A 14,200-nucleotide genomic window follows, 5' to 3' on the forward strand; every position below is an offset into this window, starting at 1 on the left:
CAAAGCTTGGACGGAGAGACTGAAAAACACCTTCTATCTCAAGGCCATCAGACTGCTAAACAGCAATCACTAACTCAGAGAGGCTGCTGCCTACATAGAGACTCATACCACTGGTCACATTAATAAATGGATCACTAGTCACTTTAAACAATTCCACTTTAATAATGTTCACATATCTTACATTACTCATGTCATATGTACAGTATATACTGTACCTTATACCATCTATTGCACCATGCCTATGCCTCTCATCCATATATGTATATATGTACATATTATTATTCCTCCCTTTAGATATGTGTGTATTCGGTTGTTGTTGGGGAATTGTTAGATTACTTGTTAGATATTACTGCACTGTCGGAACTAGAAGCACAAGCATTTTGCTACACTCGCATTAACATCTGCTAACCATGTGTATGTGACCAATAAAATTTAATTAGATTTTTTACAGCAAGAACTGGTCGCAAACCCAACCGCAGTCCCGCAATGTTATTTTAGGTGTATGTGATGCGGCTCACTTGCCAGCCATGGTCCCAGCAATTTTGCGCCCAGTAGGCAATATCAAATGTGCAAAAATGTTTTAGGGATTATGTTAAATTACCAGAGATTCTCACGTGGCCCATTATATTAGGCTATCTGTATTACTGGGCTATATCAGCCAATATGAAAGATGTAGGTTGAAGAGAGCAGAGTTGGAGAGACTTTCTCTTGAGCTATTTTTATGGCCTACCTTGTAGGAGTGGGAAGATTGTCAGATGAAATATGGGTGATAAATATTTATTTCCAGGCAATGTAGTAAACTATAGCCTAATCATATTCAGGAAGTAGCCTACATTTCCTTGGAAATATAAATGGCCCGTGCTTCTCCGCCCATGCAAAGGCTATAGCCTACTACACACACACCTGATCTTGCATGTATGTCTACTGAGCTTGAAGCAGCAAGAATGATGAAAGCTTGCTACGTTTTGCATATAGGATATAGCTTACCTTTTAGAAGGACGATTTGCAAGCAGACAAATAAATGTGTAATCATTACTTAGTGAAGGTTAAAAGGCGCAACGCTTGCTCACCATAGTAGCCTATTATATGCACGGTGTTGTTCCTTTTCAATGATTACATTTTCTGATTGCACCTCGACTCACGTTGGTTGACACTGTAGTAAACTAGTCTAATAATACTTAAATAAATTTCATAATTACGTTACGATTCTCTGCCCATGTATGCAGGCTACTCTATTTCAATGAGACCACATAGGTACTTGCACTCGCAAGCCCAACTACAGTAGGAGAGGAGAGGTATGCTATGGAAGTTGAAACAGCAAATTCTGAGTGTGGATAATGCAAAATAGATGTGCTTTTAATACAATAGTTAGGATAATGCAAAATAGATGTGCTTTTAATACAATAGTTAGGATAATGGATACAAAACAGAAAGACGAACGTTTCCAAATAATCTGCAGGACAACAAAAATATTTGTATTGCAAAATCATCTGTCTGACCGCTTGCTCCCACCCGCAGCATGAAAAAAAACGACCATGCTGCAATGATCTCTGTCAGGACCAGCAGGGCAGCCCTCTACTTCATTCCACAATGAGATTTGAAATGTGGAAGCATCTTTTTTTTAAGGGAGGATATTGCAGAGATAAAGAGAGAGAGAGAGAGAGAGAGAGAAGTGGGATGTGTGATAGCAAAGACATTCATGATCAGATACAATTGATTCCAATGAGGTTCTCTAGATAAACTGTACAATTGTTCAACCTCTTTTTCAACAGGTAGTTGTCATCCCAAAACTTCTTGATCAATATTGAAAGACTGGAGAATTGAAGATCACATATGATCACCTATAGCCATATTCAAAAAACTATGTTTGATTTTTTTTTTTTTACCTACAATTTCCCCAAAAATATGGAAGCCCATTCCCAACACCTTTGATGTTTTATAATCTCAATACTATCTCCTAATTTTGAGATACTATTAAAATATTTAGAGATTCTATCTAAACATTTTGAGATCGTAGATCATACATATAGCATATGTTTCTTAATTTGTAGCGTTGTTTGGCAATTTCCATCTATCCATGTTGCAGAGATCAGCACAGCAGACCCTCCTCAAATGTGTGGCGAGCAGGCATTTGCCCCAGAACTTTTGATTTGGTTTAATAAAAATAATTGACACAAAAGCATTCAAATTGATTTGCTTCATAATTGGTCAACTCGTGCACAATTACTCTTTGCTTGAGTGTAATTAAGCAATAATGCACGAGGGGGTGTGGTATATGGTCAATATACCACGGCTAAGGGCTGTTCTTATGCATGACGCAACGTGGAGTGCCTGGATACAGCCCTTAGCCATTTTATATGGGACATATACCACAAACCCCCGAGGTGCTGTGGTAAACTGTTCACCAATGTAATTAGAGGAGTAAAAATATATGTTTTGTCATACCCGTGGTTTACAGTCTGATATACCACGGCTGTCAGCCAATCAGCATTCAGGACTCGAACGATCCAGTTTATAATCAACTGTAGCCTACTGGTAACAACTAGAGCTCTGCTACCCGACCCGAGCCCGACGGGCCCGACATCATATATTGAGTTAGGTCGGGTAGGGCCTGTTTGTATGTCGCCAGATTTTGAGTTATTTATTCAACCTACTGTAACATCTTGAACATGAAGACCACTACAATGATATCTATATCCCTGGCCCTCAATGCTCAACTCAGCCAATCTTCCCTCTTCTCCCTGTTGGAATGGATTGCTTGGTCCACACCATGCTCACTCACTCCTCCATATTATTAGCACCAAGGAATAAGCATTGTGCAACCAAGCCACATTGCATAAAAAGCCTTTGGAAATTAGAGTAAATTATTTCCCTTCAGCTTTCAGAGTACATTTTCATATTGCATTTGTGCCAGAGGATAGCACAATGTTGCTGAAATTGACAGCGGCTTCATATGAAAGATTGGGGGAAATGAATTGGCCGGGGAGTACTCAGGTTATATGATGGGAGTACTCACATTATTTATTGCCTACTGTTGATAGGATTGCAGTTTGAATTTGTACATTGAGTGTTCAAAACATTAGGAACACATGCTCGTTCCATGATGTAGAATGACCAGGTCAATCCAGGTGAAAGCTATGATCCCTTGTTGATGTCACTTGTTAAATCCACTTCTATCAGTGTAGATTAAGGGGAGGAGACAGGTTAAAGAAGGATTTTTAAGCCTTGAGACAAATGAGACATGGATTGTGTATGTGTGCCATTCTGTCACGAGAATTTTTATCTCAACACCAGTCAAACGTTTGGACACACCTACTCATTCGAGGGTTTTTCTTTATTTTTACTATATTCTACATTGTAGAATAGTAGTGAAGACATCAAAACTATGAAATAACACATATGGAATCATGTAGTAACCAAAAAACTGTTAAACTAATCATAATATATTTTATATTTGAAATTCTTCAAAATAGCCATCCTTTGCCTTGATGACAGCTTTGCACACTCTTGGCATTCTCTCAACCAGCTTCATAGGGTAGTCACCTGGAATGCATTTCAATTAACAGGTGTGCCTTGTTAAACGTTAATTTGTGGAATTCCTTTCCTTCGTAATGTGTTTGAGCCAATCAGTTGTGTTGTGACAAGGTAGGGGTGGTATACAGAAGATAGACCTATTTGGTAAAAGACCAGGTCTATATTATGGCAAGAACAGCTCAAATAAGCTAAGAGATACGACAGTTCATCATTACTTTAAGACATGAAGGTCAGTCAATGCGGAACATTTAAAGAACTTTGAAAGTTTCTTCAAGTCCAGTTGCAAAAACCATCAAGCGCTATGATTAAACTGGCTCTCATGAGGACTGCCACAGGAAAGGAAGACCCAGAGTTACCTCTGCTGCAGAGGATAAGTTCATTAGAGTTAACCTCTCTGGTACAAGTGGGACGCAGCGTCCCACCTCGACAACAGCCAGTGAAATTGCAGGGCGCCAAATTCAAAACAACAGAAATCCCATAATTAAAATTCCTCAAACAAACAAGTATTATCCACCATTTTAAAGATAAACTTCTTGTAAATCCAACCACAGTGGCCGATTTCAAAAAGGCTTTACTGCGAAAGCACACCATGCGATTATGTTAGGTCAGCACCTAGTCACAGAAAACCATACAACCATTTTTCCAGCCAAAGAGAGGAGTGACAAAAAGCAGAAATAGAAATAAAATTAATCGCTAACCTTTGATGATCTTTATCAGATGGCACTCATTGGACTTCATGTTACACAATACATGTATGTTTTGTTCAAAAAAGTTCATATTTACATCCAAAACTCTCAGTTTACATTGGTCAGAAATGCATTGTCTCAAACAAACATCCGGTGAAAGTGCAGAGAGCCACATCAAATTACAGAAATACTCATCATGAACATCGATAAACGTTAAACATACGAATAAAGATATACTTCTCCTTAACCTGTTATGGCTGCAGGCCGGTGTCGGTACACTTATGACAACAGCCCGTCCAAGTGCAGGGCGCGAAATTCAAAAGATATTTTTTAGAAATATTTAACTTTCACACATTAACTTTTATTTGGTACTCATCCCGGATCCGGGAGCACCCCCCACAGTAAAAAAGCTGACTAGCATAGCCTAGCATAGCGTCACAAGTAAATACTAGCATCTAAATATCATTAAATCACAAGTCCAAGACACCAGATGAAAGATACAGATCTTGTGAATCCAGCCATCATTTCAGATTTTTAAAATGTTTTACAGGGAAGACACAATATGTAAATCTATTAGCTAACCACGATAGCAAAAGACACAACTTTTTTTTCTCCACCATTTTTTTCCTGCATGGGCAGCTATCACAATTTCGACTAAATAAAGATATATATAGCCACTAACCAAGAAACAACTTCATAAGATGACAGTCTGATAACATATTTATGGTATAGCATATGTTTTTTTAGAAAAATGTGCATATTTCAGGTATAAATCACAGTTCTACATTGCAGCTGCAATCTGAAATAGCGTTGGAAGCAGCCGGAATAATTACAGAGACCGACGTCAATTACCAAAATACTCATCCTAAAACATTTCTGAAAAAGACACAGCATACAGCAAATGAAAGACCAACATCTTGTGAATCCAGCCATCATTTCTGATTTTTAAAATGTTTTACAGGTAAGACACAATATGTAAATCTATTAGCTAACCACGTTAGCAAAAGACACCACTTTTTTTACTCCACCAGTTTTTTACTCCATCAGTAGCTATCACAATTTCGACTAAATAAAGATATATATAGCCACTAACCAAGAAACAACTTCATAAGATGACAGTCTGATAACATATTTATGGTATAGCATATGTTTTTTTAGAAATATGTGCATTTTTCAGGTATAAATCATAGTTTACCATTGCAGCCACTATCACAAAACTCACCAAAGCGACTAGAATAACTACAGAGAGCAACGTGTATTACCTAATTAATCATCATAAAACATTTCTTAAAAATACACAGCGTACAGCAATTGAAATACACAGATCTTGTGAATCCAGACAATATCTCAGATTTTCTAAGTGTTTTACAGCGAAAACACAATATATCGTTATATTAGCATACCACATGAGCTAACATCACCCCAGCATTGATTCAAGCCAAAAAGCGCGATAACGTTATCACCACCAAAATATATTAATTTTTTCACTAACCTTCTCAGAATTCTTCAGATGACAGTCCTGTAACATCATATTACACAATGCATATAGAGTTTGTTCGAAAATTTGCATATTTAGCGGCACAAATCGTACTTATACAATGAAAATAGTGTCCAACTACTCAAGCAATCGGTCCGGCGCCATCTTGGAAAGACTCCTATTTTTATATAAAACTATTCATAAACTTGACTAAAAAAATACAGGTTGGACCGCAATTGAAAGACAAATTAGTTCTTAATGCAATCGCTGAATTAAATTTTTTAAATTAACTTTACTGCGCAATACAGCGTGCGCTGAAGCAAGGCTACACTGAAATTAATGGCAGCTTATGCATTTAAAAATTTTCAACAGAACAACGATTTATCAGCATAAATAGTTCTTACTTTTAGATGAACTCGCATCAGAATCTTGGGAAAGGTGTCTTTTGTCCAGAACCATCGTCTTTTGGTCGAAAGATGTACTCTTGTCCTGTCGAAATCGCTGCTAACGTTCGGCATGTACCGGAAAGGTGTCCAAATCTTGAGAGCGCGTCACAAAGGAATGCCAGAAAATCGCAATAAACTGATATAAATTGCTATAAGTCGGTTTAAATTAACTACCTTATGATGTCTTCAACAACTATAACGAATAAAAACATGACCGGAGATATAGAACTGGCTAAACCAAAGCTTGGAAGGAGGCCAGTCCGACGTCCATCCTGCGTCAGGCGCACGGTCGAAAAGAAAGGTACTTCCGCCCCAAGGTCTTATATAAGGTCCCAGATTGCGCAATCGATTCCATTCAAATTGTCACCACTTACTGACATCTAGAGGAAGGCGTATGCAGTGTTTGTAGCCCCACAGCGTACACAGGGACTTATAAACTGACCTCAGAACAGGGAGTGAGATTTCTGAAATCTCACTCCCTGGCAGGAAATGTGCTGCAGAAGGAGTTATGTTTCACTCAGAGACATAATTCAAACGGTTTTAGAAACTAGAGAGTGTTTTCTATCCAATAGTAATAATAATATGCATATTGTACGAGCAAGACTTGAGTACGAGGCAGTTTAATTTGGAAACGTCAAGAAAAAAATTGTGCTAACAGCTCCCCCTATTGACAAAAGGTTAACAGGTCCAATACAGCAAATGAAAGATAAACATCTTGTGAATCCAGCCAACACGTCCGATTTTTTAAATGTTTTACAGCGAAAAGGTAGCATGCACAAAACCAACCAAACTAACCAAGAACCAACCAAACTAACCAAGAAACAACTTCATCAGATGACAGTCTTATAACATGTTATACAATAAATCTATGTTTTGTTCGAAAAATTTGCATATTTGAGGTATAAATCATAGTTTTACATTGCAGCTACAATCGGAAATAGCACCGAAGCACCTAGAACAATTACAGAGACCAAATTGAAATACCTAAATACTCATCATAAAACATTTATGAAAAATACATGGTGTACACCAAATGAAAGACAAACATCTTGTGAATCCAGCCAATATTTCCGATTCTTTAAGTGTTTTACAGCGAAAACACAATATAGCATTATATTAGCTTACTACAATAGCCTACCACACAACCCCATTCATTCAATTCAACGTTAGCGATGGCGAATAAACCAGCAAAAGATATTAATTCTTTCACTAACCTTCATAAACTTCATCAGATGACAGTCCTATAACATCATATTACACAATACATATATGGTTTGTTCGAAAATGTGCATATTTAGAGCTGAAATCCGTGGTTATACAATGTGACCATGTAGCAATTATTTTCCAGAATCTCCGTATATGTTTCTGACACTCACCTATTCTGACCAAATAACTATTCATAAACTTTACTAAAAAATACATGTTGTATAGGAAATGATAGATACACTAGTTCTTAATGCAATCGCCGTGTTAGAATTCTAAACATAACTTCAGTACCACATGCAGCTTACGTTATAGCGAGAGATCGCCCAAAATCTGGGCGCAAACTAATAGTAAACATGTTCGACAGATATATGAAATAACATCATAAATGGGTCCTACTTTTGTTGAGCTTCCATCAGAATCTTGCACAAGGGGTCCTTTATCCAGAACAATCGTTGTTTGGTTTTAGAATGGCATTTTTCCCTCTCGAATGAGCAAGCAAAACTAGCCAAGTGGCGCTAAGCTCTCCTTCGTCACCAAACGCAAAGAACGCAACACGCCTAAACTCCCGAAAAAAATTCAATAATCTAATAAAACTATATTGAAAAAACATACTTTACGATGATATTATCACATTTATCAAATAAAATCAAAGCCGGAGATATAAGACGTCTATAACGAATGCTTTTCAGAAGCCAATACTGGTGACCTTTATGCGCTTCCTGAACAAAGGAATTCTGGGGTCATGTCATTCCAAGCTCTATCTTTTGACCATAGAAATACCTAGAAACCCCATTTCACCTCTCACAGCCTATTGACAGCCTATCTAGTGGAAGGCGTATGAAGTGCATGTATACTAATAGATATCAAGCACATTTATAGGCAGGCCCTGGAACAGAGCCTCGATTTAAGATTTTTCACTTTCTGACAGGAAGTTTGCTGCAAAATGAGTTCTGTTTTACTCACAGATATAATTCAAACGGTTTTAGAAACTTGAGAGTGTTTTCTATCCAATAGTAATAATAATATGCATATTGTACGAGCAATAATTGAGTACGAGGCCGTTTGAAATGGGCACCTTTTATCCAAGCTACTCAATACTGCCCCTGCAGCCCAAAGAAGTTAATGCAACCGCTGTGTCAGATTTCAAAAAGGCTTTACGGAGAAAGCACACTTTGCGATTATGTTAGGTCAGCACCTAGCCAGAGAAACCCATACAGCCATTTTCCAGCCAAGGACAGTGTCGCAAAAGTCAGAAATAGCATTAAAATGAATCACTTACCTTTGATGATCTTCATCTATTGGCACTCCGAGGTCTCCATGTTAGACAATAAATGTTCGTTTTGTTCGATAATGTCCCTCTTTATGACCTAAAAACTCCTTTTTGTTCGCACGTTTTGTCCAGTAATCCGAATGCTTAAGGCGCGTGCACTAAGTCCAGACGAAAAGTCCCAAAAAAGTACAATAAAAGTTAGTAGAAACATGCCAAACGATGTTTAAAATCAATCCTCCGGTTGTTTTTGTTATAAATAATCAATAATATTTCAACTGGACAAAAGCTTCGTCAATAGGAAAGGAGAAACAAGTAAGGCGCGTTCCCGATCAGGGCGCATGGCTGTTGAATGAAAATTTCTACTGGCCACTGATTGAAAGTGCTGTATCTCCCTCATTTTTCAGAGTAAAAGCCTGAAACAATGCCTAAAGACTGGCCACATGTAGAGGAAGCCACAGAGCTCGTGAACTGGGTCCTAAGTCTTTGTATGGTGGATAGGCATTCAATGGAAAAACAGCCTTTCAAAATAATAGTACTTCCTGGTTGTATTTTCCTCGGGTTTTCGCCTGCCATATTAGTTCTGTTAAACTCACAGACATTATTTTAACAGTTTTGGAAACTTTAGAGTGTTTTCTATCCAAATCTACTATATGCATATCCTAGCTTCTGGGCCTGAGTAGCAGGCAGTTTACTTTGGGCACGCTTTTCCTCCGGACGTGAAAATACTGCCCCCTACCCAAGAGAGGTTAACAGCCTCAGAAATTGCAGCCCAAATACAGTGGGGAGAACAAGTATTTGATACACTGCCGATTTTGCAGGTTTTCCTACTTACAAAGCATGTAGAGGTCTGTAATTTTTATCATAGGTACACTTCAACTGTGAGAGACGGAATCAAAAAAAAAAAAGCCAGAAAATCACATTGTATGATTTTTAAGTAATTAAGTAATTAATTTGCATTTTATTGCATGACATAAGTATTTGATCACCTACCAACCAGTAAGAATTCCGGCTCTCACAGACCTGTTAGTTTTTCTTTAAGAAGCCCTCCTGTTCTCCACTCATTACCTGTATTAACTGCACCTGTTTGAACTCGTTACCTGTATAAAAGACACCTGTCCACACACTCAATCAAACAGACTCCAACCTCTACACAATGGCCAAGACCAGAGAGCTGTGTAAGGACATCAGGGATACAATTCTAGACCTGCAGAAGGCTGGGATGGGCTACAGGACAATAGGCAAGCAGCTTGGTGAGAAGGCAACAACTGTTGGCGCAATTATTAGAAAATGGAAGAAGTTGAAGATGACGGTCAATCACCCTCGGTCTGGGGTGCCATGCAAGATCTCACCTCGTGGGGCATCAATGATCATGAGGAAGGTGAGGGATCAGCCCAGAACTACACGGCAGGACCTGGTAAATGACCTGAAGAGAGCTGGGACCACAGTCTCAAAGAAAACCATTAGTAACACATTACGCCGTCATGGATTAAGTAGGAAAACCTGCAAAATCGGCAGTGTATCCAATACTTGTTCTCCCCACTGTATATGCTTCACAGAGATCAAGTAACACACATTTCACTATCAACTGTTCAGAGGAGACTGTGTGAATCAGGCCTTCCATGGTCAAATTGCTGCAAAGAAACCACTACTAAAGGACAACAATGAGAAGAAGCGACTTGCTTGGGCCAAGAATCATGGTTGCTTCCAACCGCCGTGTCTTTGTGAGATGGGGACAAGGTGAACAGATGATCTCCGCATGTGTGGTTCCCACCGTGAAGCATGGAGGAGGAGGTCTGATGGTCTGGGGGTGCTTTGCTGGTAACACTGTCTGTGATTTATTTAGAATTCAAGGCACACAACACAGCATTCTGCAGTGATACGCCATTCTATCTGGTTTGCGCATGGTGGGACTATCATTTGTTTTTCAACAGGACAATGAACCAAAACACACTTCCAGGCTGTGTAAGGGCTATTTTACCAAGAAGGAGAGTGATGGTGCTGCATCAGATGACCTGGCCTCCACAATCACCCGAACTCAGCCCAATTGAGATGGTTTGGATGAGTTGGACCGCAGAGTAAAGGAAAAGCAGCCAACAAGTGTTCAGCCAATGTGGGAACTCCTTCAAGACTGTTGGAAAAGCACAGTGTGCACAGTGTGCAAAGCTGTCTTCAAGTTAAAGTGTGGATACTTTGAAGAATCTAAAATCTAAAATATATTTAGATTTGTTTTACACTTTTTTAACACCATATATGTTATTTCATAGTTTTGATGTCTTCAATATTATTCTACAATGTAAAAAATAGTAAAAATAAAGAATAAACGAGTATGTGTGCCCAAACTTTTGACTGGTACAGTAAGTGCCTATGAACGAAGTATGATATTAGGTGTCTGGCACACCAGTTTTAGTGTGTCAAGCACTGCAACGCTGCTGGGTTTTGCACGCTCAACTGTTTCCCATTTGTATCAAGAATGGTCCACCACCCATAGGAGATCCAGCCAACTTGACACAACTGTGGGAAGCATTGGCTGGCATCAACATGGGCCAGCGTCCCAGTGGAACGCTTTCGACACCTTATAGAGTCCATTCCCTGGCGAATTGAGGCTGTTCTCAGGGCAAAAGGTGATGCAACTCAATATTAGGTAGGTGTTCCTAATATTTTGTACACTCAGTGTATAATATTACATTAAATTGATATGACATTTCATTTCTGTTTCATGTACCGACAAAAAAATCTACTTTGTATCTAAATTATACCGAATCATCTGGGACTTAGTTAAGTAAAATGTATTCATGTTTGCCAAATTCCCAAGCATTAGCTACTCACTATCAAGGATCGCAGATTCCAAGCCTACGCCAGCACCAGCCGCACCATTCTGTATGGCAGTGGAAGGAATGCTCCTTTAAGTGTGATGTCTGATAATGAGAAGATTAATCATCTGGTAGAAAGAGCAAGCATACTGCGCTTGTCTCAGGAGAAACACTGCAGAGGGCTATAAAGAGAACACCTGGGTCTACTGGGGCTCTGTACTCAGATAGGCTTTCGCTCTGTAGAGATGCTGCTTCACACTGGAAAAGGGATACTCCTCCATCGAGCGATTGCAACAAAAGAGCCCTGAGACCGGGTCACCGCTCAAAGGAAGTGTTGAGAGAAACCAATATCATTACTGGCAATGGAGGAGCATGAGCGCTCAAAAGATCAGCTGGTGAATGGAGGCCGATGGGTTTCTGCTGGGGTCAAGAGGGGCAGTGTTGTAATGATGCTGGCAGACTGCAGATGGTGGGGTCTCTTTGTTTTTATCATCATAAAACCATGGCAATGCGTTGTCTACAGAGCTGGGTGTTTGTGATACAATCTTCATTAGGCATCCATATGATACAAAACTTTGTGACAACAAAATCACTTAGGAGCATGAACAGCAGTCTGCTGCGTTTTCTTGTTTGTGTTAAATGCCTTGTTATATGTATTTGTTAAGAATGTGCTTATAACCCTGTAATTCACACAACAATGTAGCCTATCAATGGAAGATTAAGATTCTATGTTAAAGTAAAAATTATATTAATACATTACTGTTTAGTTTTTTTGCCTAGGTGACCAAAGAAATTAAACTAAACTAATTTTCAATATTTTTTTAATGTTAAGAATATTCTTAGATTTCAATTTAATTTTCAATATTTTTTTAATGTTAAGAATATTCTAAGATTTCAATTGATCCATATCAAAATATGGGGTACAGGCTGATCTAAGTAATATATTCGTCTAGCAGTCATGATTAGCTGGGAATGAAACAAAAGCCTAAGCTTAGCCGTAATGCTGGGGACTGTCAAACCTGGCGCGCCCAATGATCACTGTGCTGCTATTACTGCTCTCAAACAAACAGTTTACAACAGCAAATACACTGTGAGTCACACAAAGTATCTGGCAGGAGCATAGACAGAACTTTCTTTTGAAATGATGATCAAAGCTACGTCGACAGCATCAGGCCTAGTGGTGCACAGAACATTCATGAATACGAGACATCTGTCAGCAACTAGATAGCACTTCTATGACGGGGAGGGAGGGAGGGAGGTGACATGTGTTTCCAAACAATGAGGGACAGGCTTCAAATAGTGGCAAAGTAAACACGCCTAGCCCCATCACCAACTCATGGCTGCTTGAAATTTGTTCACAGGGAATTTCCTCTCAACATTGCCTCAAAACCAAAGGAAATAACAGGGTTCACTCCTAGAATTATGAGTCTCATGACAGTTTTGCATATCCATCTCGATGTGTGATTCTTATGTAATTTACGGCAAATAGAACCTTTTGAAGCGTTGTTCTTTTTTCTCCCTGAGTCTGCAGAACTACTCTGACCTTCCTCCAGGCAGTGTGTGTCGAGGATAAAGTCACAATGTCATCGCCGATTTAATTTTCATATTAATCAAGTAGTTTTGCATAGCACGCTCAACTGTATCTTGTTTTAAAGGGTTCTGACCAAAGAAATGGAAACAATTATCACCTGGGCCATTGGGTCAGTGTGCGGTAGCTATTTGTTCTTGGTTGGGTGTGAGGGGCATTACTTATACAGAGGTCAGTACCAGAGATGACTCTACAAAGCACAGAACACCTGCTAGGAGGCTCATATGTCTGACTACATCAGGAGGTGTGGGGAGGTCAAGGTGGAGGGCATCGCACCTGGACTATTGCAACTTTGATGAAACCTGATCAGAGCATGAAAAACATGATTTCAATGAGGATAAAAAGGTGGCTCTATGGGTTTCTCAACACTTTTCTTTTGGCCCCTGCGTCTGCAGTACCTGTGGAAATACGTTATTCATTTGGATTTACACTATAGCCAGTTGTGTCAAATTTTTATAGAACAGATTTTTATCATATATGTGATCATTCTTGTGTTATATACTGGGTACAATTTATCATTGGCACAATTGGGAGGCTACATTTATTACACAGATTACATTGGTTGAAGTGTAGTGCTGCAGAAAATAAATGGGAGTTTGTGAAATCCCTCTTTCGGGAAAAGCTTCCAAAATGCAATTATGATATGGAGCCAGTGATTAAAATCATAGAGCAACTGTGTAGAAATAAGAAATGAGACTAAACCATGAAAAATAATCTAAATATGCTCAATGTACTTGCCAAATGGCTTATGGACTCTTTTGAAACAGTGCTCCTATGTTTAACTTGAGGCAGCCACGCTTTCCCTCCAAGTAAGACTTTCTGCTTTGTTTACATCTGACATGAGATCCCTAATTTGTTGGGGGTCTGTTGTTGTTGTTGCAGGAAATCTCTCTGGGTGTTTGTTTACTTGTTGAATTGTGCGTCTGATATAATGTCATGTTCCAAGTCAGGGTAATGACGATGACATTGTTGAGAACACAGAAAAACAAGACAACAATCAGAAAAACTGTCAGCCATCTTGTCATGGTATTAATATTTCATGCTGACATGGGCGTACACAAAAGTTCTGTTTCTTTTACATAAATTATCTTGTGAATTGGAATTTCATAATCAGGAAACCAATGCATTGGATTCCTTTTCTGGCAGCGTGGTGTCAGGACAACAACCTCACCCTCAATGTGAG

The sequence above is a fragment of the Salvelinus alpinus genome, chromosome 27 (assembly GCF_045679555.1).
Source record: "Salvelinus alpinus chromosome 27, SLU_Salpinus.1, whole genome shotgun sequence".
NCBI classification, from domain to species: domain Eukaryota; kingdom Metazoa; phylum Chordata; class Actinopteri; order Salmoniformes; family Salmonidae; genus Salvelinus; species Salvelinus alpinus.